Raw genomic sequence first — 21,293 nt, forward strand, 5'->3', positions numbered from 1 at the left:
TCAAGGAGCAAAAAGCCCAAATCAATTTACAGTTAACCTTTCAATTTTCCTGCTATCTGGAAGAAGAAATGTTGTTTTGGCACAGTTCTGATTCTGGAAGCTCTCCAGGCAGATTCTCAATACAAACACACTGTCTGCTTACATAATCAGTTTATTACTTGATTTGATAATGAGAAACCCACAAAGTAAAACTACCACTTTGGTGACCTCCTGATTGACTTCAATAGGTAGTTTTGGACTGTAAAATAGTGCTTCCACTTTAAGACTTGGACATTCACCCTGTGTGAACTGGTTTAGTCTCTCCTCAAGCAACCATATTCATATTTACACTTTCTAGAATATTACTTCTTATACTCACTTTACTTTGTGTTTGGACACATAGCTTAGAATCATAATATTTTTAGAGTTAGAACAAACCAGATAGAACATATATCCCTCTGTTAGGTAGTTAGAATAGAAAATGGAGTCCAAAATCAGTTCAGTTCAGTTCAGTCACTCAGTCATGTCTGACTCTTTGCGACTCCATGGACTGGAGCATGCCAGGCTTCCCTGTCCATCACCAACTCCTGGAGCTTACTCAAACTCATGTGCATTGAGTCAGTGATGCCATCAAACCATCTCATCCTCTGTCATCCCCTTCTCCTCCTGCCTTCAGTCACTCCCAGAATCAGAGAGTTCAAAATGGTGCCAGCTAAAAGATAGACAAAGGAAAAAAAAAAAAAAAAGCCCTCAAAAAGGGAACAAATGAAAAATCTGTAGACCGGAGTAGGAACCTCAGGTGAAAAAAATACTCCCACTTCCTGATCTTAGCCCTAATTTGCATAGTGCAGCCTGGCAGTCAGGGGGGACAAAAAGTATAAGAAGAGGGAGACAACACAGATTGAATCTTCTCCTTTGGGGTTGGCCCGTCCTCACACCTTACTATCCTTTGTGTACCAAATAAAACTCTGAGCTGTAACAAAGCTGTAACCCTGATCCTCTGTTTCAAATATTTGTTGTAGCAAGACTGAACTGAGGAAATTACACACTCTCCTGACACCTCCTCATTAACAAATAAAAACAAAAGTCTACAGAAACATACTCCAGGTTGCACACCTAGTAAGTCTCTAAGAAAGGGCTAATGTTTCCCTCTTCTGACCAGTTGCAGGGCTCTGCCCCAACCATGCTTTTCAGTATATGCTGAAGATTGCCAGTGCTTCTTACCATTCATCTGTACTTTTAGTCTTAGTTTTGCCATTAATTATTTTTTTCAACCGTAAGTACATTACTCTACTCATTGGCCCCAGTTCTCTCATGTGTAAAATGAATTAGTTGAATTAGATATCTGTAGTTCAGTCTAGCCAAGAGATAGCATGATTCCATGACCACCATGAAACCAGCTGTCTCATTCATAGGTCTTCCATTTCACAAAACAGAAACCCAATCAAGCAAGTATAATCAAAAAAGGTAGATTTATTGTAGGGACACAGGGCTTTCACACAGATCCCAAGATAAAGAAGCAAAGGGGCTTCACCAGGAACTAAGATGATAAACTGGAACTATAACAAAGTTATAATTTATTTCTTCTGTGTCTCTCAGGAGCCGCTAAACTTTCATGCCTGCTGGTCTCTGAATATTTGCCTTATTTTTCTATCCCTTCAGATCAATTCTCTGTTTTGCTACACTCAGAACATGGCTGTCCAGAGGGGCAGCTTTCACACTCAGTGCAATTAATACTAGAGCCTGACTAGTACCCCTCAGTCCCAATTCCAAGTGTCTTTGCAATCAAATATGATTGGTCAGCCTGGGTCAGATGAATACCAAGCTCAATAAATGGAGGCCAGGATGGCAAGGCCAGAATCCACCTCACTTCAGAGTGGGGCCATTTGGTCTAGGCAGAGTTTCCAAAGGAATACTATTTCCAAAGGAATATTCAGAGCTCCTTGAGTCATTTGCTACTTTATAGACACTGAGATGACTACAATTCTATAGATAAAATAAATAATACCAGTAGGAAGGTCTTAATCTCTCTGGGTCTGACGACAATCTACACAGATAATATAGATATTTATCCTACTTAGCTCTCTCACATTGTCCACATCTGAAAGAGTCCATATTTGGGTCTTAAAAAAGCCCACATAAGAAATTCAAGCTAACAGTTTAGAATGAAAATAAAACATAGAGCCAGGAAGCAAGTAAGCAACCAAACCATCTCTAGAGAGAAGAGTAAACCTATAGCAACAATTAAAAGAATCCCACTAAAGAAAGTAGTCTCCAGATACAGAAAGAAGCACAGCTATTCCTTTGAGAGAACCTTGGTTTAAAGGGATTAAGGTAAACATTTAGGATAAAAAAAAAAGAATCAACTAGGACAAGACAACAAGGAATTCAGTGTGATTTCTCTTTGAACAGGAGCTGGTTTGTTATTATAATGAAACAAGCCCCCCGCTGGCACCTTTTCCGTGACTTGTTTCCAATCCTATTGAGATTTCTACCCTTCAAAAGAAAGGATGTGGATTATTAGACTCTTGGCAGGGGGTACAGAAAAATCTATCCTGCTATAGGTCCAACCCAGCAGTGATGGATTAAGGTGTGATTGAACGGATTGGCAATCATATGCCTCACACTTGGAGGAGAACCTTCAGATTCTCTGTCCGGATTCTCAATAAGGCAGTTTTCCCAGTATAATTCCTTTTGCTGCCCCCGTTTCCTCTTTAAATTTTTTTTTTTTATTCACTTCCTTGAATGTCACTGGTGAGTTTTATATATCTGCCACCAGGCTATGAGTCTTCAAATATCATTTTTCAAAAGTTATTGAGATGGGGAAAATGGTACCAGTCGTTATTACTTCTTAAGAAAACAAAATGTCAGGGCACCTTTTTTTAATCATTACACATCTTGAATTGTCTGAGTCAATCTGCCTAAATCAGTTTGAATCAGGCTGTGCCAGAGAGCTTTTCTTAGGACAATTTAATTTGATATTCCTCAAAATAGGAGGATATCATGTTTCCATTCTGTTGCTTTACCCTAGAGACTTGTCAAATATTATTTTATAAATAAATAAAACACAAAATCTTGAATTCTATCTTCAATTGGGAAAGATTAAGAAACACATATTCAATATTATATATATTCACATGCAAATGTATCTGTCAGAGAGGAAGAAATTTCCTTTACCTTTCTATAGACTCTCTTGGCTGGCCCAAGTATTAAATTGATATGAGATGGATTAATGGTAGAAAATCAAATAAAAGTTGAGTAGCATGTACACAGGGAAGAGACCCAGAAGAACTGATTAACTTGCCAAAAGGGAAGAAGCCCTTACCTTAAATGCCTTCTTTAGCTAAAGACAAAAGAGAATGATGAGGTTGGGGAGAGTCCCTTATATAATTTTACCAGGAAAAGCACAGTAAAGAAGGGTGACTACAAATCTAAGTCAAAGCCTTCTCCATTGTGAAGAGTTTCTAAAGATTTGGTCATTCCTTTCCAACTACAGACATTCTTACAAACGGAGACTTCTCTCACAAATGTAAATGTCTCTTACAAAAGTGCAACTGCTACTTGGTTTTTGGAGTTCCTCCCTCTGTCTGTTGTTTCTAAAGGAAATTTCCTTTAAAAAGTTTAGAATAATTAACATACTAAAGAGATATATTTTAGGATGGCAAATGTTCCCTACATATCATAATAATATATGCTATTACTATATCTGTGCTATATCAGACATAATATAAATTTATGCTATATCAGAGATGAAGTCAAATGATTTGAATAATTATTAAATTCATGAACCATAACTAATTTAACTTTCATATACATGTATATACTAAGTATATTCAAGGCAAAGTCTCTCACGTAAACTTCTGAGGGCTTCTTAACTTATAAAGGCTTTGTCTCCCTTTTTTATATCATTTTTTGCATATTTTTACTAAAGGAGATCAGTCCTGGGTGTTCATTTGGAAGGACTGATGCTGAAGCTGAAACTCCAATACTTTCGCCACCTCATGCGAAGAGTTGACTCATTGGAAAAGACCCTGATGCTGGGAGGGATTGGGGGCAGGAGGAGAAGGGGACCACAGAGGATGAGATGGTTGGATGGCATCACCGACTCAATGGACATGAGTTTGAGTAAACTCCGGGATTTGGTGATGGACAGGGAGGCCTGGCGTGCTGCAATTCACGGGGTCTCAAAGAGTTGGACACAACTGAGCAACAAAACTGAACTAAGCCATCAATAAGTAAACGTTTTGTTCGTAAATGGGTACTTTCATTTGTGAAAGGCACTTTTGAAAAAGTGAAGACCCCTCTTAAATACTTTAACTTTAGAAACGCAAGTAAAAGTATAACTCTGGTTTGTCACTTTAATGATAGTATCCCCTTCCCATAATAGACATTAACCATTTTTACTCTTCCATGTCGGGGATATTATGTAGAAATGAACCCACTTGTTAATTAGCACATTAATCAGTGCAATAACTTGGAAATGCTTACCAAAATGTGGATTATTCTAAAACTCTTAGGATCAGTTACTTAAACATCAGCTAAGCAGGACCAGGAACCCATGTTTGAATCATCAGGGGACTCTGTAATTTTCTCGGCTCTGTCTCACCACAGCAAAAATTTGAAGCTACGGATGGACCAGTGTTAGAGCTCAGTTTATATGTGGGGAGTGTGTAATTTCCCTAGTTCTGTCTCGCCACGGCAAAAATTTGAAGTGATAGATGGACCAGTGTTACAACTCAGTTTTATTTGGCAAGCAAAGGGAAATACATCCTCAAGGTGTGAGGGTGGGCTGACCCAAAAGACAGGAAGAGAGACCCACAGCTCAGTTTGGCGCCTCTTTTTATATTTTATTTCTCCTCCCCCTGAGCCTGACCTGTGTAAATTGGGCTGGCCAGGAGAGCTGTTTGTTTCACCTGAGGTTCTCACTCTGGTCCTCAGACCTTTAGTTGTTCTATTTTCACAGGCCTTTCATTTCTTTGTCTTTTAGCCACCACCATTCTGGACTCTTTTTTCCTATGCTAACTCTCTAAAATTCCCCCCTCAAGAGATGGGAGGCCCAATTCTTTGAGAATAGGGACATCAAGGTCTCTATGGCTACTTTCTGCTGAACTGGGGTGGCGAGGGGCATTGGGCCTCCCCCTCTTGCTAGTCTCAAGATTCAGAGTTCTTATAGTGGTGTCCATCTAAGGCTGAATGATATTTTCCATGGTCGGCTGTAGTTTTATATATCCTTGTTGAACTGGCACTGCATGTTGTAGCTTGTTGACCTTGGCAGAGACAAAACAGGTTAGTCAATTGATAATACATAGAGCAATCATAAGCAGCATCAATATGATAACAAGGATTAGTAGGGGAATTAGCCAACTCCAAATTCCCCATCGCCAGGAGAAGGATCCCCCAAAAAGAGACTGTAATCACCCTAAGAATACTTCAGTTCATTCTTTAAGATCCTCTAGGATCTAACACTTCTTGAAGACTGTGAAATTTTCTTAGCTGGAGGTATTTACCCAGAAACAATACGGCTCATTCAAGATGGCTCAAGTCCCTCCTTGTTCAGGGATCAGGAGATCTATCTCTTGTTTATTTTGGAGTACAACACCTGCCAAGCTGTGTTGACTCTTTAGAGCTATCCTAAGAAATCCGAGCCCCAGAAACTTGATTTTGGGTTGTTCATTAGAATGGCACTCATTTGTAGTCCTGAATAGGCATCTCAGATTTCCCAGGGGCTCACAGGTGTATTGAGTGTGCTCTTCTGTTTTCTTCCATGGTTTGACTTGTGAACAGTGAATCCAGTCGTGTCCTGGTATCTTGACTGCTGCGGGAGGAGAAAGTATTACAGGGTAGGGGCCCTTCCATATGGGCTAGAGTTGAGCCTTTGGGGACCCATCTTTCCAGACTTTAATTAGGACTTGAGTCTCTGGACCATACAGTGGTGGCTCTTTAGAATCTTTTGGGTTCTGGTTGACACCCCACAAGTATATATCCTGTTGGAATTGCCCAATGGCTGTGGTATAAGACTGGAGCATCTGAGCCTCTGGATCTAGGAAGAGGTCATTGACATAAACAAAACGTCACCCATAGAAAATCTCATAAGGACTAAGACCAACCTGTTCCTTGGGGGCAACACAGGTGTGGAGGCGAGCTATTGGTAGCCTTCTTCCACTCAAGGGAAGCCTCCTTCCATCTAAGGAAAGTCTCCTGGATTATCTTTCTTATCTCTGATTTTAAGAATTGGTTGGTTCTTTCTAATTTTCCTGAAGACTGAGGCCTCCAGGCACAATGGAGATAATAAGTAATGCCCAATGTTTCTCCAGTAACTCAGTCAGTAAAGAAACTGCCTGCAATTCTGGAGACCTGGGTTCGATTCCTGGGTCAGGAAGATCCCCTGGAGAAGGAAATGGCAACCCACCCCAGTATTCTTGCTTGAAAAATCCCATGGGCAGAGGAGCCTGGCAGGCTACAGTCCATAGGTCGCAAGAGTTGGACACAAGTTAGTGCTATCTTTCTTTCTTCTTTTCAATGCTTTAGAGACCCTTTGGGTGACCTTAGAAGTAAATGATGTCCTATTGTCACCTTGTAATGACCTGGGCAGAGCAAATCTCAGAATGATTTCATGGAGCAGTTTTTTGTTTTTTTTTTTTTTTTTTTACCACCTCCTGAGCCTTTTCAGGGGCTTCCCTTGTGGCTCAGCTGGTAAAGAATCTGCCTGCAATATGGGAGACCTGGGTTCTATCCCTGGGTTGGGAAGATCCCCTGGAAAAGGGAAAGGCTACCCACTCCAGCATTCTAGCCTGGAGAATGCCATAGACAGTCCATGGGGTCACAAAAATCCAGACATGACTGAGTGACTTTCACTTTCACAGACTTCTGAGTCCAGGTAGAAAAATCTTCAATCCACGCTGTGACTGTATCTATCATGACTAATAGGTATTTATACCCTTGAGAAACTGGCATCTGGGTGAAGTCCATCTGCCAGTCCTCTCCTGGGTATGTCTCACGTTGTTGGATGGATTGGGCCAGCTGGGGTCTTCGAGCTCCTTGGGGGTTGTTTAACTGGCAAGTGTGAGGAGAGGAGACCACTTGCCTTATTGTCGTTTGGAGGCCTGATTCCTCTGAAGGACCTTTCTAGTAATCTTTGCAGGGCCTTCTCTCCTAAATGAATGATGGCATGTAAGGAGTTGATCAACTTCCACTGGAGGTTCCCAGGCAGAAAAAGTAGTACCTCCTTTTGGAACTGTCCCATATGATCTTTTTAAAAACCCTCACTCTTACCTTTAAGTCTCACCTTCAGTGTATAAAAGAGTTTCTGGCAAATTAGTCTGTGGGACTAAGGTGGCAACCCCTATTAGGTCATTGTTCTATAATACTGCTCTGTTAGCTTCCTGATTGACTGCTTGGTTGCCTCATGCCATTTCTGTGCTCCTTTTATGGTGGTCTTTACAATGGGAGACTGAAACCTCAGTGGGCAGATGGACTGTCTCCAAGACCCTAAGGATTTGATCATCATACTTGATTGAGGACCCTCGGGTGGTCAAGTGGCCTCTTTCTTTCCAAATAGCAGCATGTACATGTAGCAGCAGAAAGGCATACTTGGAGTCAGTGTAAATGGCCACACTTTTTCCTAAATCTTGAGTCAGGGCTATGAGCTCAGCTAATTGGGCTGAAGTACCTGGTGGCATAGATCTAGCCTCTATGGTCTCAAAACTGGAGACTACTGCATATCCACCTCTTCTATTTCCACCCAAGATAAAGCTGCTTCCATCAGTGTACCAGATTTCCTCAGGATTGGTCAGAGGATCTTCTGACAATCCCTCTCAGGGTTTATTCCAATGGTCCAAAGTTTCTAGGCAAGAGTAGAAGGGGAGAGAGACCTCAGTGATAGGCGGGAGGGTAGCTGGGGTAAGAAACTCACAAGGGGATATGGTCAAGCCTGGATTTTCCATCAGCACTACTTGATATCTAAGGATCCTCTGATCAGACATCCATAAACAGCCTCTCCCATTCAGGAGTTGCTTCACTTGGTGGTTGGTCAAAAATAGTTAGTTTGCCTCCAAAAGGGAGTTTTAAAGAATCTTCTATCAGGACTGCAATAGCTGCAAGATTTTGAAGGCAAGGAAATATCTCTTACCAATAAGGGAATAGGACACTCAGGGGCCACCAGAAACTGGTGGGAAAATATTTGTCCATCCCAGCAACAAAGAAGTGCTCAGGTGAATCTTTTTGTAATTGTTTTTCCTGTAGAACCCAAAATGGTACAGGTTTGGGAAGAGAAGGCTACAGAGTAGGGGTCAGGACAGAGTAGTTAGCCCCTGTATCAACCAAGAAATTATCGGACCTACCTGAAATATCCAGTTGCACCCTTGACTCCAGTCCCCTGATGGTTATCTGTGACAGGTGGGCTGGCTGGAGTGGGCCACTTTAGTCCTATTGAACCATCATGACGGAAAGCTTGGTGCTTAACCTTGAGGCTCTTGGATTCCAAGGGCAGAGTGCTGTCCAACTGATGGCTTTTGAAATAAGTCTTTTTAGGAGACTTGTCATGGGTTGGACATTCTTTGGCCTAATGTCCCACCTGCCTACAGATTAGGCATTTGCCTCATTCCTTGTCCTTCAAGGACTCAGGATTTGCCATAGGGCTTCCCTGGAGAGAGGCCAGCATTTGGGCATGGCTTGTCTCTCTCCTTTTATCCCTTTCCTGGGCCTTGGCTTCCCTCTCCTGTTCTGTTATGAAAGGTATTGGTGGCTGTCTGGACTATCTCATCTAAAAAGGCAGCAGGGTCCTGCTGCTGTAGCTGTTGTAACTTCATCCTGATGTCTGATGCACATTGGGACAGGACTTTGTCCTTTAAAATCACCTGTCCCTCATAAGAGTCTAACTCCAGATTGGTAAACTTTTGGAGGGCCTCGTTTAACTTTTCCAGAAAGGCAATGGTGTTCTCGTTGGACTCCTGAGTTATTGCTGAGACCAGGCACAATTCCTCAAGTAATGGGCTTCCTTCTATTTCCATGGGTAGACTTCCTTAGCTTTGAGTCTTTCTGAAGCTTATCCTACCCAGTACTGTTGCAACCTGAGAGGAAGGTGTCCCCAGGTCAGGGTGCAGATCCCCATGCAGGTTGATGCATGACAGCCTCATGAAGATCAAATCCCTGGGTAGGTTGAGGCATCTTGGCTTCCTGAGAATTGGGTCCCTGGGCGGGTCAAGGCATGTCAATCTCCTGGGACCCCTGGACTGGAGGATCCCCAAGCAGGTCAAGGCATGACAACATTTTGAGGACCAGATCCCTAGGTATGTTGAGGCAGGTCAACCTCCTGGGACCCCCGGACTGGAGTTGGATGTCCCCAAGATCTCTAGCATGACCAGTGCTAGGTAGGATTCAGGGGTTTTAATCTTAACTCATTTCTGGTTTGTTCACCACAGATGGGAATAGATATCATGACATAAAGCAATCCAAGCTTGTGCCCTGAGACTGAGAACCTGGTGAAACAGTCATAAGACATCCTCTTATTGCTCTGAGGGAAGGTAAGTCACTGATTTCTTCCCCTAGTACTCCATAAGAGCAGTTTACAGTGTTTCCAATGATAAATATTTCATTGTTATAGACCCACTTAGGCAATAACGGAAGTAATGACACAGGAGTGGGTTATCCGGTCCTGTTGGGGCATTGTGAAGTGAAGTCACTCAGTTGTGTCCAACTCTTTGTGACTCCATGGACTGTAGCCCACCAGGTTTCTCCATCCATGGGGTTTTCCAGGCAAGAATACTGGAGTGGGTTGCCATTTCCTTCTCCGGGGGATTTTCCCCACCCAGGGATTGAACCCTGGTCTCCTGCATTGAAGGCATATGCTTTACCCTCTGAGCCACCAGGGAAGTCAAGAGTATTTTAATAATAAACTGGATGGAGCAATGTTGCCTACAAGGGTCAGGGTCCTGGTTGCAGGAGTTAGTAAGTGACTTAAGAACAAATTGATAAGACAACAAACCAGATGTTCCATAAAAATGGAGTGGAGATTTGATCCAGAGGTATGCTTGTAACTTTAGGAGAAGGGTGGTAAGGGTTTGAGCCCAAATGGCCTGCAGGGCTAACTCCCAAGGTGGCAGATATTGTCCCTGGAAGCCCAGTTGCCCTTTAAGGGATGCCACCAACAGATGGATGCCTGTAATCTACCCTAGCGAGTTCACTGAGAAATGCTGTTGTTGCACATGTTGTAGGAAACACATAAGATGAAGGCCTGAATATCTAGAGAGATTGCATATTACACAGTATTTCTCTCCCAAGGGCCAGCTATTTTCTGGTTGTCCCTCCAGAAGATTGTAGAGGCAACATTGTGGGCCCAGAAGGGGCTCAGGAAAAGAGCATGAACTAGGAAGGAAGGGGGCAGGGCACAACTTTAGAAAGAATGACATAGCCCAAGGATATCACATGAACTGATTAAAATCAAATGGGTCCAAGATGGCAAGTAAATTCAACTAAACCTTGATCCTCAATCTGCAAGCTAAATGACACACCCAGAGGTGCCAGGACAGTTCTAAGTCACTGTCAAAATATCAAGGAGTGGGCGTTTCCCCAACTGTTGGAATGATCCTCCTACTCATTAGCATATGAAATCACCCAGCTTGCAAAAACTAACCACACCACATTCCAAGGCCACCACACCCACACGCCCTCTGAGATGGCCCACACCCTGTGGAGTGTGCTTCTCTCTAAATCTGAACAAATCCACCTCTTACCTATCACTGTCTCTCACTGATTTTTTTTTTTTTTTTTTGCAATGAGACATCAAGAGCCTGAGCTTCATTAGGTCCTGAAGCCAGCACCATGGGTTTTGCATCCCAGTTGGATGCAACTGGTTGACTAAGCATAGCACAGAGTCCCTGCCAAGTGTGTTTGAGCAGTTTTAAACACAACTTTTAGAAAAGGAAAGATGATGACCTGTGCAATACTTTTTCAGCCATGGCATAGATGGAGAGAGGAGCTGAACGACTGAAGGAAAAAACAGTGGGAAAAACGTGCTGAGGAATCCCCTTCATAACCTGCCAGAAAATCTGCTAAATACCTGACCTATGCTCAGTTTTCATTGGCCTGATCCTTGGCACAAAGAAGATTAAGGACAGAAGAACTCCCAGCCGCTTGTACAACAGCTACTAAGCAGCACCTGCCAGAGTCCCTCAATTGCACCCACTGCTGCTCACCTGTTCATGGGGATGGGGTTCTAGGAAACAAGAAATGAAAGATTATAAAGGAATTAAAATTTTGTTACTCATATGTCCTTCCAGCCATATGAGCGAGGACCTCCTACCTTAATTGGAGGTCTTCTGGAATCTGAGACTGAGCTGCATGAGCTTTCTGCCAAGTTGGTTTTTGCTGTCTCAGTTTCCAGCACACTGGACTTCTTATCACTTTCCTTGTGCTGCATTTTCTTCATGTTCTGCTTCCATCACATGAGCTTTCCTGAGTTGGGCTTCTGCTGTGCTTCGCCTTCGCCTTGTGGGGGCCAACCCAAGGTTGTTTCAGCCAGGTTAAATCTGAGAAATGGCACCATATATGTCGGGGGACTTTGTAATTTCCTCGGTTCTGTCTCACTGCAGCAAAAATTTGAAGCGACGGATGGACCAGTGTTACAGCTCAGTTTTATTTGGCAAGCAAAGGAAAAATACATCTTCAAGGAGTGAGGGTGGGGCGACCCAAAAGACGGTTAGGGAAGAGAGGCCCACAGCTCAATTTTGGCTCCTCTTTTTATATTTTATTTCTCCTCCCCCTGGGCCTGCCCTGTGTAAATTGGGCTAGCCAGGAGAGCTGTTTGTTTCACCTGAGATTCTCACTCCAGTCCTCAGACCTTCCTTTGTTCTATTTTCGTGGGCTTTTCCCTTCTTTATCTTTTAGCCACCACCATTCTGGACTCCTTTTTCCTATCCTAACTACCTAACATAATGAATAGCAGTCTACAGCTTTTTTCCACATTCTGGAATTGTGAAGACCATGTTTTCAAGCAAGTACTACCAGAGCCTAACTAATGTCACTGAATATCAGCTCCAAATGTCTTCTCAATCAAATTTGACTGGTCCATCCCAGGCAGATTTCTAACCAGTTCACTAAGGTAAGGCCAGTAGGGCAAGCCCAGAATCCCTCCTTCTTCAGAGAAGGGAGATCTAGTCTAAGGAGATTTGGTTAATGATTAGCTCTCTAGAGAGTCTTGTAATTTGGAAATGATTTATTTCAGTCTATACTGCAAAATCTTTCTTTCCTATAACAGTAAAAAGAAAAAGGAAGCAAGTTTAGAATAGTAGTTTTCAAAATCTTTCTTGCATTCTGACATTCCAGTACCCAGAAATTTGGGGAATGCAGAGGGTTCTTTGCTTTAATAAAGAATTACACAGGAATGAAATAAAATTCAAATCAACAGCAAAACAACAAAATAAATCAAAGTGTTAAAAGACACACTTAATAGTAATTCAACCTATATATAGCTACCAGCAAGGATTGTATAGCAGCCATACTTCTTATAGAAAGACTGGACTGGGGTCTTTCATGTATTAGTAACATGGGGCTTTTGCTTAAAGATATCAAAATTTGGTAATCCTTAAAAACTCAATGCTTTATTAACATATAGCTCAATTTCCATTGTAACGAAAGTATATAGAATTGCAAGTCATTTGGTTTTAAAAAAAAAAAAAAGCTAACTACAAAACTTACTGTTCTTATTTTATTTTTTCATGAAGTAGGGAAAATAATCATGGACTACCAGGACATTAAAGATGGTATGTAGGAAAACACTGTTCCCGATATGTAGTTCTGTAATTAATTTCATTTCTGACAACTAAGAACTGAGTCAAGTCTTGGCTAGATTCCTTGGGTGATAGACTCTGTGAGACCATGCTATCTATGAGAGTGAAAGTGAAAATCACTCATTTGTGTCTGACTCTTTGCAACCCCATGGACTGTATAGTCCATGGAATTCTCCAGGCCAGAATACTGGAGTGGGTAGGCTTTCCCTTATCCAGGGGATCTTCCCAACCCAGGAATCGAACCCAGGTCTCCTGCATTGCAGGTGGATTCTTAACCAGCTGATCCACAAGGGAAGCCCAACAGTATCTATGGATAAGAAAATTGGGAAAGCAAAAAAGTATATTTATAAATTTTGGCTGTCTCTCTTTTAAAACCTCTCCTTACTCGTCAGATTTCTTCCTTCCCCTTACCTAACATAGTGAATATAAAAGGAAAAGAAAAGTTGCAATTGCTTCTTAATTGATTAACTGTGTATATCTACCTATCATAGCATATGAAAGTTCTTAGGTATGGCTTTTGTCTTTACATGGAGTCCAGTATCCAATTTGTATGACTTTGTTGTTTGCTTTTGTTTTGTTTTTCTTTTATATCCTCAATACCATGTATGTCAGGAAGTGTCTTTGTCTCAGAGTGCAGAATTACACTGTTTTTGAATTTTCTAGATATTTTGCTTCTAATCAGAGATAAAATTTTCAGTTTAAAGATCTTGATATTTAAAGATCTTTGAAGATCATGATATTAGTCCTCACATAAAGCTTCCTGAAATTTGATCAATTATTAAAAAAAAAAAAAACCTACTCCAAAAACTTAAGACACAGAGAGTATAGGCTTCTGACTATCAAACCTAAAATAATGGGAAAGTTTCATAACAGTATTTTTTTTTTTTTTTAAGTAGTTTGACTGTGGTCTCAATTCTTGGTGGAGAATGGAGAAACATGCAGACTTACAAATCTGCTTGGGGAACAATAATTCCTAGGTATTAAAAAAAAATTGTTAATCAGTGATTAACTACTCATAGAAATGACTATTACTTGCATTAAATAGCTACTTTACATGGTATTTCATCCAATATATTTATCTTGTTGTTTTTATCACTTACCATGAGAGTTAGGAAATGTTCTTCAGAATCTCACCACTTAATAATCAATGATGTATATTTAGATGGAACCACAAAAGACCCTGAATAACCAAAACAATCTTGAGAAAGAAGAACAAACCTCAAGGTATTATGCTCCCAGATTTCAAACTATACTACAAAGCTACAGTAATTAAAGTTCTACTGTATTGGCAGAAAAACAACCACACAGAGCAATGGAACAGAACAGAGAGGCCAGAAATAAACCCATACTTATACAGTCAATTAATCTATAGCAAAGATGGCAAGAATTTAGAATGGGGGAAAAGATAGGTTCTTAAATGAATAGTGCTGAGAAAACTGGACAGCTACATGTAAAAGAATCAAACTGAATTGCTTACTCACATCATATACAAACATTAACTCAAGTGGATTAAAGACAAATGCAAGACTTGAAACCATAAAAGTCATAGAAGAAAACATAGGCAGTATGCTTTTGGAGATAGGGCTTAGTAATACTTTTTTGGATTTGTCCCTTTTAGGCAAGCTTGACAAATGCAAAATAAAAAAATGGGACTGCTTCAAACTAAGAAAAGCAAAAGCTTTTACATAGCAAAGGAAGTGAGTGGAGTCACTCAGTCATGTCCAATTCTTTGTGACCCCATGGACTGTAGCCTACCAGGCTCCTCTGTCCATGGGATTTTCCAGGCAAGGGTACTGCATTGGGTTGTCATTTCCTTCTACAGGGGATCTTCCCAACCCAGGAATTGAACCTGGGTCTCCTGCATTGCAGGCAGACGCTTTACCACCTGAGCCACCAGGGAAGCCATAGCAAAGCAAATCACCAACAAAATGAAAAGGCAAACTACTGACTGGGAGAAGATATGTAAGAAATGTAAGTTGGCAGAGTCACCATGTAAAATAGTATGAAGGTTCTCAGAAAATTAAAAATAGAATTAACATATAATACAATAATCTCACTTCTGGTTATTTACCAGGAGGAAATAAAGATACTAATGCAACAAGATATCTGCACCTCCCTGTTCACTGTAGCATTATTTACAATAACCAAGACATGGAAGCAACCTAAGTGTCCATGGATAAATGACTGGATAAAGACTATTGGAATATTACTTTGTAATAGAATATTAGTCAGACCAAAAAAAAAGAATGAAATTTTGCCATTTGCAACAACATGTTTGGACCTAGAAGGTATTATGCTAGGTAAAATAAGTCAGACAAAGAAATACAAATATCATATGATTTTACTTATATATGGAATCTAAAAAACAAAGCAAACACAACAAAACAGGAAATACAGCCATAGATACAGTGAACAAACCAGTGGTCACAGGGTGGCAGTGGAAGTTAGGAGAACTGGAGAAACAGATAAAGGGGATTAAGAGGTACAAACTTCTAGTTATAAAATAAATGTTGCAAGAGTGTATGTACAACATAGAGAATATAGTCAATAACACTGTAATAATTTTGTATGGTGACAGATGGTAGTTGACAGATGACCACTAGACTTATCATGGTGGCCATATTATAATGTAAAAAATAAAATAAAATCACTATGTTGTATATCTTAAACTAATTTACTATTGTAAGTCAATTATACTTTAATAAAAAACAGATAAGCAATAGATAATGATCAGTCTTCAATTACAGAGTTGTTGAATTAAAACTATTACATTAAACCAGTGTTAAACTAGAATTTTATTTCAAAAACAATTTTACATGCAATGTTTCAAAAAAACAATCCACTACTTCTGCTTAAAATAGACCATATCTTTGGAATAATGCTTATTCAAAAAATTGCTTTCAAACCAGAAGTAAACCATTTCCTCTCTCTCTCTCTCTCTCTGTTTCTCTCTCTTAGCTACCTGGGTGTTTACTGTTGGCAAGATATTGCATTTCATAAGTAGCATACTATCTAGTGTAATTCTTACAGTACCTCCTCAGGTAATTATTATCATCCTCATAAAAAAAAAGAAAATCAGTACATAAACAGGTAAGATCACAGTCCTATACCATATGGAAAAATTAGAATCAAATTCTTTGCCTGTCTGGCTCTAAAATGGTGTTCTTAACTACAGAGAAGCTTTCCTCAAGAGTGACAAAAGTGAATCCCTTGCCTTTGCCTGCAGAAAAATAAAGTACTAAAGGCTAAAGACCTATGCTTTAAATTTATGTAGGGAGGAGAACCTACATTTCTTTTCTTTTCTTTAAAGGAGGTTTGGGGCATGACTCAAAACTGACAACCAAAGGAGAAGTAAATATTGATAATATCCCGGGTGGTTGAATGGGCTTCTAATTTTTTATTGCTATTCAGGAGGTGTCACTCAAACTAGATTCCTTTATTGCAGCAGTGCTGTGGATCACTGTCATAAATTTTCTGTTTGTACAGTTTTCCCTCTCATATTGTCAAGTATCTCATGGTTTTATTAGTGGCTTGCCTGTAATTAGATTCCAGGTACAGACTTACACTCATCTTTCCAGTCAGGAAATCAGAAAAGCTATCACTTGTCTTCTGCTATTCTGCTGAATTCAGTTTGGGATATAAGACATGTTAGTGGTAATTTCGTTTGTGGTTCACACACTACCCAGTGACAATGGACTCTGCTCTCTGATGTTTCTATAACTTCCCCTCATTTGGGATTTTGTTCCACTTGAACTTTTATGCTTTTAAGTGATAATCTCTCATGTTTTGGGAACTATATAAATTAAAATCAGAAAGAACTTTAAAAATGTGTGATCATCTGTGTATATCTATCATTTGAGCCTTCAGTATTCTCAAATATCTCAAAGTGTTTATCTTTATAACATTTTTGTAATTTCTGGCATCAGGAGAAGGATTTAATTTTAAATAAAGAAACCTTTCTGTGAACAAAATACCCAGAGATAATTTATTAGTTTTCTTTTCTGAAATCCACAAAGTAATGGCATATATTTTTTTTATTTATAATTCTATTGTCTAAATACAACTGTAAAGTACAGCTCTTGGTGATGCATGCTTACTTTCTTCTTTACACCCAGATGAAACTCAAATGACATAACTTTGGTTTAGATAACTTTGAAAAATCTGTCAGTGAATCTGATATGGTCACATTTATGAACACCTTGTTCCCAGGGACTGTCAAGCAGAAATAGTAAAGAAGCCTAGATAAACATATTTTACCAAAAGAAAAGCCAACAACACCGTTACAATCTATCAGATCTTGAAGTGGCCATCTTTTACCTCTGTAAGAAAACATGGTGGTTCTTTTTTCTCCTTATCTGTCCAGAGACTCACAATTCACAACACATATGCACTTCAGAACAAATTAAGGTAAAAAGATGCTCAGATATGAATGAAAATCCCTCATTTTCTTTTGATTAATTAAAAGGATTTTAGGAGAAAACTAATAATGGTCCACAGGGAAGAAAAGGCCATTAAAGTCATGGAATATATATTAGCAATTATCCTACTTTATTTACAACCCATTTTTCTTCTGAAAATAGGAATGCAGAAAATATATAAATTGTCATAAAATAATAAATATATGTAAAATTCATGAAAATCTGAAAACATGTTTTGAATATAATGATATTATTAAGAATTAAAATAATTCAGTAATTTTCAGCAGCCAAAATATATGAGATGAGCTTTCAAATAATGTTAAATAAGTAAAGTAGGATTGTAATTGAATGCAGCCCTAATTAGACTTTTCACATTTTGATCTTCATTTAAACATCTTCTAATTCCCTTTTACAGAGAAACATAGATTAGAAATTGGTATACGGCTATGAACAATGAGGCAAATTTATGGAGTATGAAATACCAAGATGGTTTTCTTCAGGTAAAAGTGGGAACTTTAAACTTCAACAAATGTTAACAGTGTAGTTCTGGTCTAGATTTGCTCTGGGTGTTTACAGATCCTTACTTAGAAATGGAATAATCCCCCCAAAATTGGATTTTTCAGTGTCTGGCCAGGAATTTGGGTTGTAATCTAGGAGAATGTCTGGTTGGAGTCCCAGGCTTTCAACTAATGCTGTGACTGTGCATTTGAATGCTGAAGTTGACTTTAGTTGATTTTAGACACATGGGTTAAGCACAGGGTTAAACCTAGTACATTTTCCTGAAATAAAGATCTGCTCTGAAATGAACCCAAATGTAGATAATAGTTACTAAATATTTATTTAGCAACTTTACTAAATAGCACATTTTCTTACTGGGCTTCCCAGGTGGCTCAGAGGTAAAGACTCTGACTACATTGCAAGAGACTTCGGTTTTGATCCAATGGTCAGGAAGATCCCCTAGAGTAGGAAATGGCAACCCACTTCAGTATTCTTGCTTGGAAAACTCCATGGACAGAGGAGCCTCCATGCACAGTCCATGAGGTCGAGTGACTAAGCAACAAGAACAACAATAATTTATTTATTTATCGGTTGTGATGGGTCTTCATTGTTATGCACAGACTTTCTCTGGTTGTGGAGAGTGGGGGCTACTATTCATTACAATGTGTAAGCTTATCACTGCAGTGACATCTCTTGTTGCGAAGCACGGGTTCTATGTGCATGGACTTTAGTACTTGCAGCATACAACTTAAATTGTGGTCCACAGGCTTCGTTGCTCCAGGGCATGTGGAATCTTCCCAGACCATGGGTCAAACCTATGTCCCCTGGCCTGGCAGAAGGATTCTTATCCACTGTACCACCAGGAAAGTCCAACAATATATATACATATATATTTTTAAGTTTTTCAACAATGAAAATGACATGAGTTATATCAAGTAGTGCTTTGACTACCTGCACCATTTGTTAAGAAAATATCTGCTGCTATGACAAGCAAGACCTTAAATCTCAGGAATTAATACCATAATGTTTGTTTTTCATTCACATGTGTTACATATTCCTGATCAGTGAACAGCCTTCCATATTGTCACTCATGGAGTCAGACTACTTCTATCTTATAGTTTTGTCCTTTTCTGTATCCATAAGGCATTCTCGATTCAGCAAAAGGAAAGAAAAAGAAAGAGAGGAGGAGGATCACAGGAGTTTTTAATTGGTTAGGCCTGGAAGTTGTGTCCACATTTTTGTCTAAATGCAATTGGCCAGAATTTAATCACATGGGCCTTAACCAATTGAAAGAGATGTGAAAAAGAAAGAAGCATATTTTATTTTTTAAATGGTCCTAGTAATCTGCCATATCATCTAAGAAGTTTGCTCATGCTGGAATTTATGCACTCAACTTTTGATAAACATAATACATGAGCAAGAGAGATTAAAATTGCTAATTATATTAGTAATTATTGTATCACTTCTATTTAGAATTGACTTATCCACTTCATGAGAAAACACTAAAGTTTTCTTTTTCTTTTCTTTTTTTTTTTTTAATCATATAGGCTTAAATCAAGAGGGGTGATTAGTTGGATTGTAAAGTATCTGTGCCAACAAAGGTCCGTCTAGTCAAAACTATGGTTTTTCCAGGAGTCAGGTATGGATGTGAGAGTTGGATCATAAAGAAAGCTGAGCACCGAAGAATTGATGCTTTTGAACTGTGGTGTTGGAGAAGACTCTTGAGAGTCCCTTGGACTGCAAGGAAATCCAACCAGTCCATCCTAAAGGAAATCAGTCCTGAATATTCATTGGAAGGACTGATGCTGAAGCTGAAACTCCAATACTTTGGCCACCTGATACAAAGAACTGACTCATTTGAAAAGACCCTAGTGCTGGGAAAGATTGAAGGTGGACAGAGGAGGAGAAAACAGAGGATGAGATGGTTGGATGGCATCACTGACTCAATGGACATGAATTTGAGTAAGCTCCAGGAATGGGTGATGGACAGGGAGGCCTGGTGTGCTACAGTCTGTGGGGTCGCAAAGAGTTGGACACAACTGAGCGACTGAACTGAGCTGAATTGAAAGTATCTAAAATTTAAGAAATATTCAAATTAACTAGGTCTGTCTGAATGTTTTGATACAGGGAACTATTTCAATATTTCATTGTGTTATGTGTAACCTTTCCAAACAGTGATATTATCTTTGTGAATTTCATATGTTAATTACTGAAAGAATATTTGTTGCTAAATATTAAAGAGCATGTATCATGAGATAGCTAGATGTAAGATATTGAAAAAAATTTAAATGTACCTGAAATACAGGAGGACATTTCTTATTGCACAAAAGTATTATATAAGAAAGGATGTCATATATACCAGTTTATAAGAAATATAACAACCAAGAAAATATGTAATGCAATTTATTTCTAGTAATTTAAGTAATGGATGTATTATCCAAAGACATGACTAGGGGCTGAGTTATGCTCTCCCAGGTTATTACAGGAGAAAAGGAAAGAGAAACCCATCTGAATGCAGGTTCCAAAGAATAGCAAGGAGAGATAAGAAAGCCTTTTTAAGTGAACAATGCAAAGAAATAGAGGAAAACAATAGAATGGGAAAGATTAGAGATCTCCTCAAGAAAATTAGAGATACTCAGGGAACATTTCATGCAAAGAAGAGCACAGAAAAAGACAGAAATGGTATGGACCTAACAGAAGCAGAAGATATTAAGAAGAGCTGGCTAGAATACACAGAAGAACTATACAAAAAAGATCTTAATAACACAGATAACCATGATGGTGTGATCACTTACCTAGAGCTAGACATCTATAGTGGGAAGTTAAGCAGGCCTCAGGAAGCATTACTACAAACAAAGCTACTGGAGGTGATGGAACTCCAGGTGAGCTATTTCAAATCCTAAGAGATGATGCTGTGAAACTTCTGCCCTCAATATGCCAGAAAATTTAAAAACTCAGCAGTGGCCATAGGACTAGAAAATGTCAGTTTTCATTCTAATCCCAAAGAAGGGCAATGCCAAAGAATATCCAAATTGCTGAACAATAGCCCTCATTTCACACACAAGCAAAGTAATGCTCAAAATTCTCCAAACTAGACTTCAACAGTACATGAACTGAGAACTTCCAGATGTTCAAACTGAATTTAGGAAAGGCAGAGGAAGCAGAGATCAAATTGTTAACATCTGTTGGATCATAGGAAAAGCAAGAGAGTTCTAGAAAAATATCTACTTCTGCTTCGCTGACTATGCTAAAGCCTTTGTGTGGAGCGCAACAACCTGTGGAAAATTCTTCAAGAAATGGGAATACCAGACCACCTTACCTGCCTCCTGAAAAACCTGTTTGAAGGTCAAGAGGCAACAGTTAGAACCAGACATGGAACAACTGACTGGTTCCAAATTGGGAAAGAAGAACATCAAGACTATGTATAGGCATCCTGCTTATTTAACTTATATGCAGAGCACATCATGAGAAATGCTGGGCTGGATGAAGCACAAGCTGGAATCAAGATTGCCAGGAGAAATAGCATAACCTCACATATGCAGATGACACTACCCTTATGGCAGAAAGCAGAGAGCCATCAAGAGCCTCTTGATGAAGGTCTAAGAAGAGAGTG

General features: G+C 39.5%; 1 non-coding gene across 1 annotated transcript; it reads right to left on the reverse strand.

Annotated features, from left to right (window-relative positions):
* Positions 1-14,592: 14,592 nt before the first annotated feature.
* TRNAC-GCA lies at positions 14,593-14,664 on the reverse strand. The gene has a single exon. It is a non-coding gene; the product is annotated as a tRNA-Cys (tRNA).
* Between the last annotated feature and the right edge of the window lie 6,629 nt (positions 14,665-21,293).

Source organism: Cervus elaphus, chromosome 20 (assembly GCF_910594005.1).
Source record: "Cervus elaphus chromosome 20, mCerEla1.1, whole genome shotgun sequence".
NCBI lineage: Eukaryota > Metazoa > Chordata > Mammalia > Artiodactyla > Cervidae > Cervus > Cervus elaphus.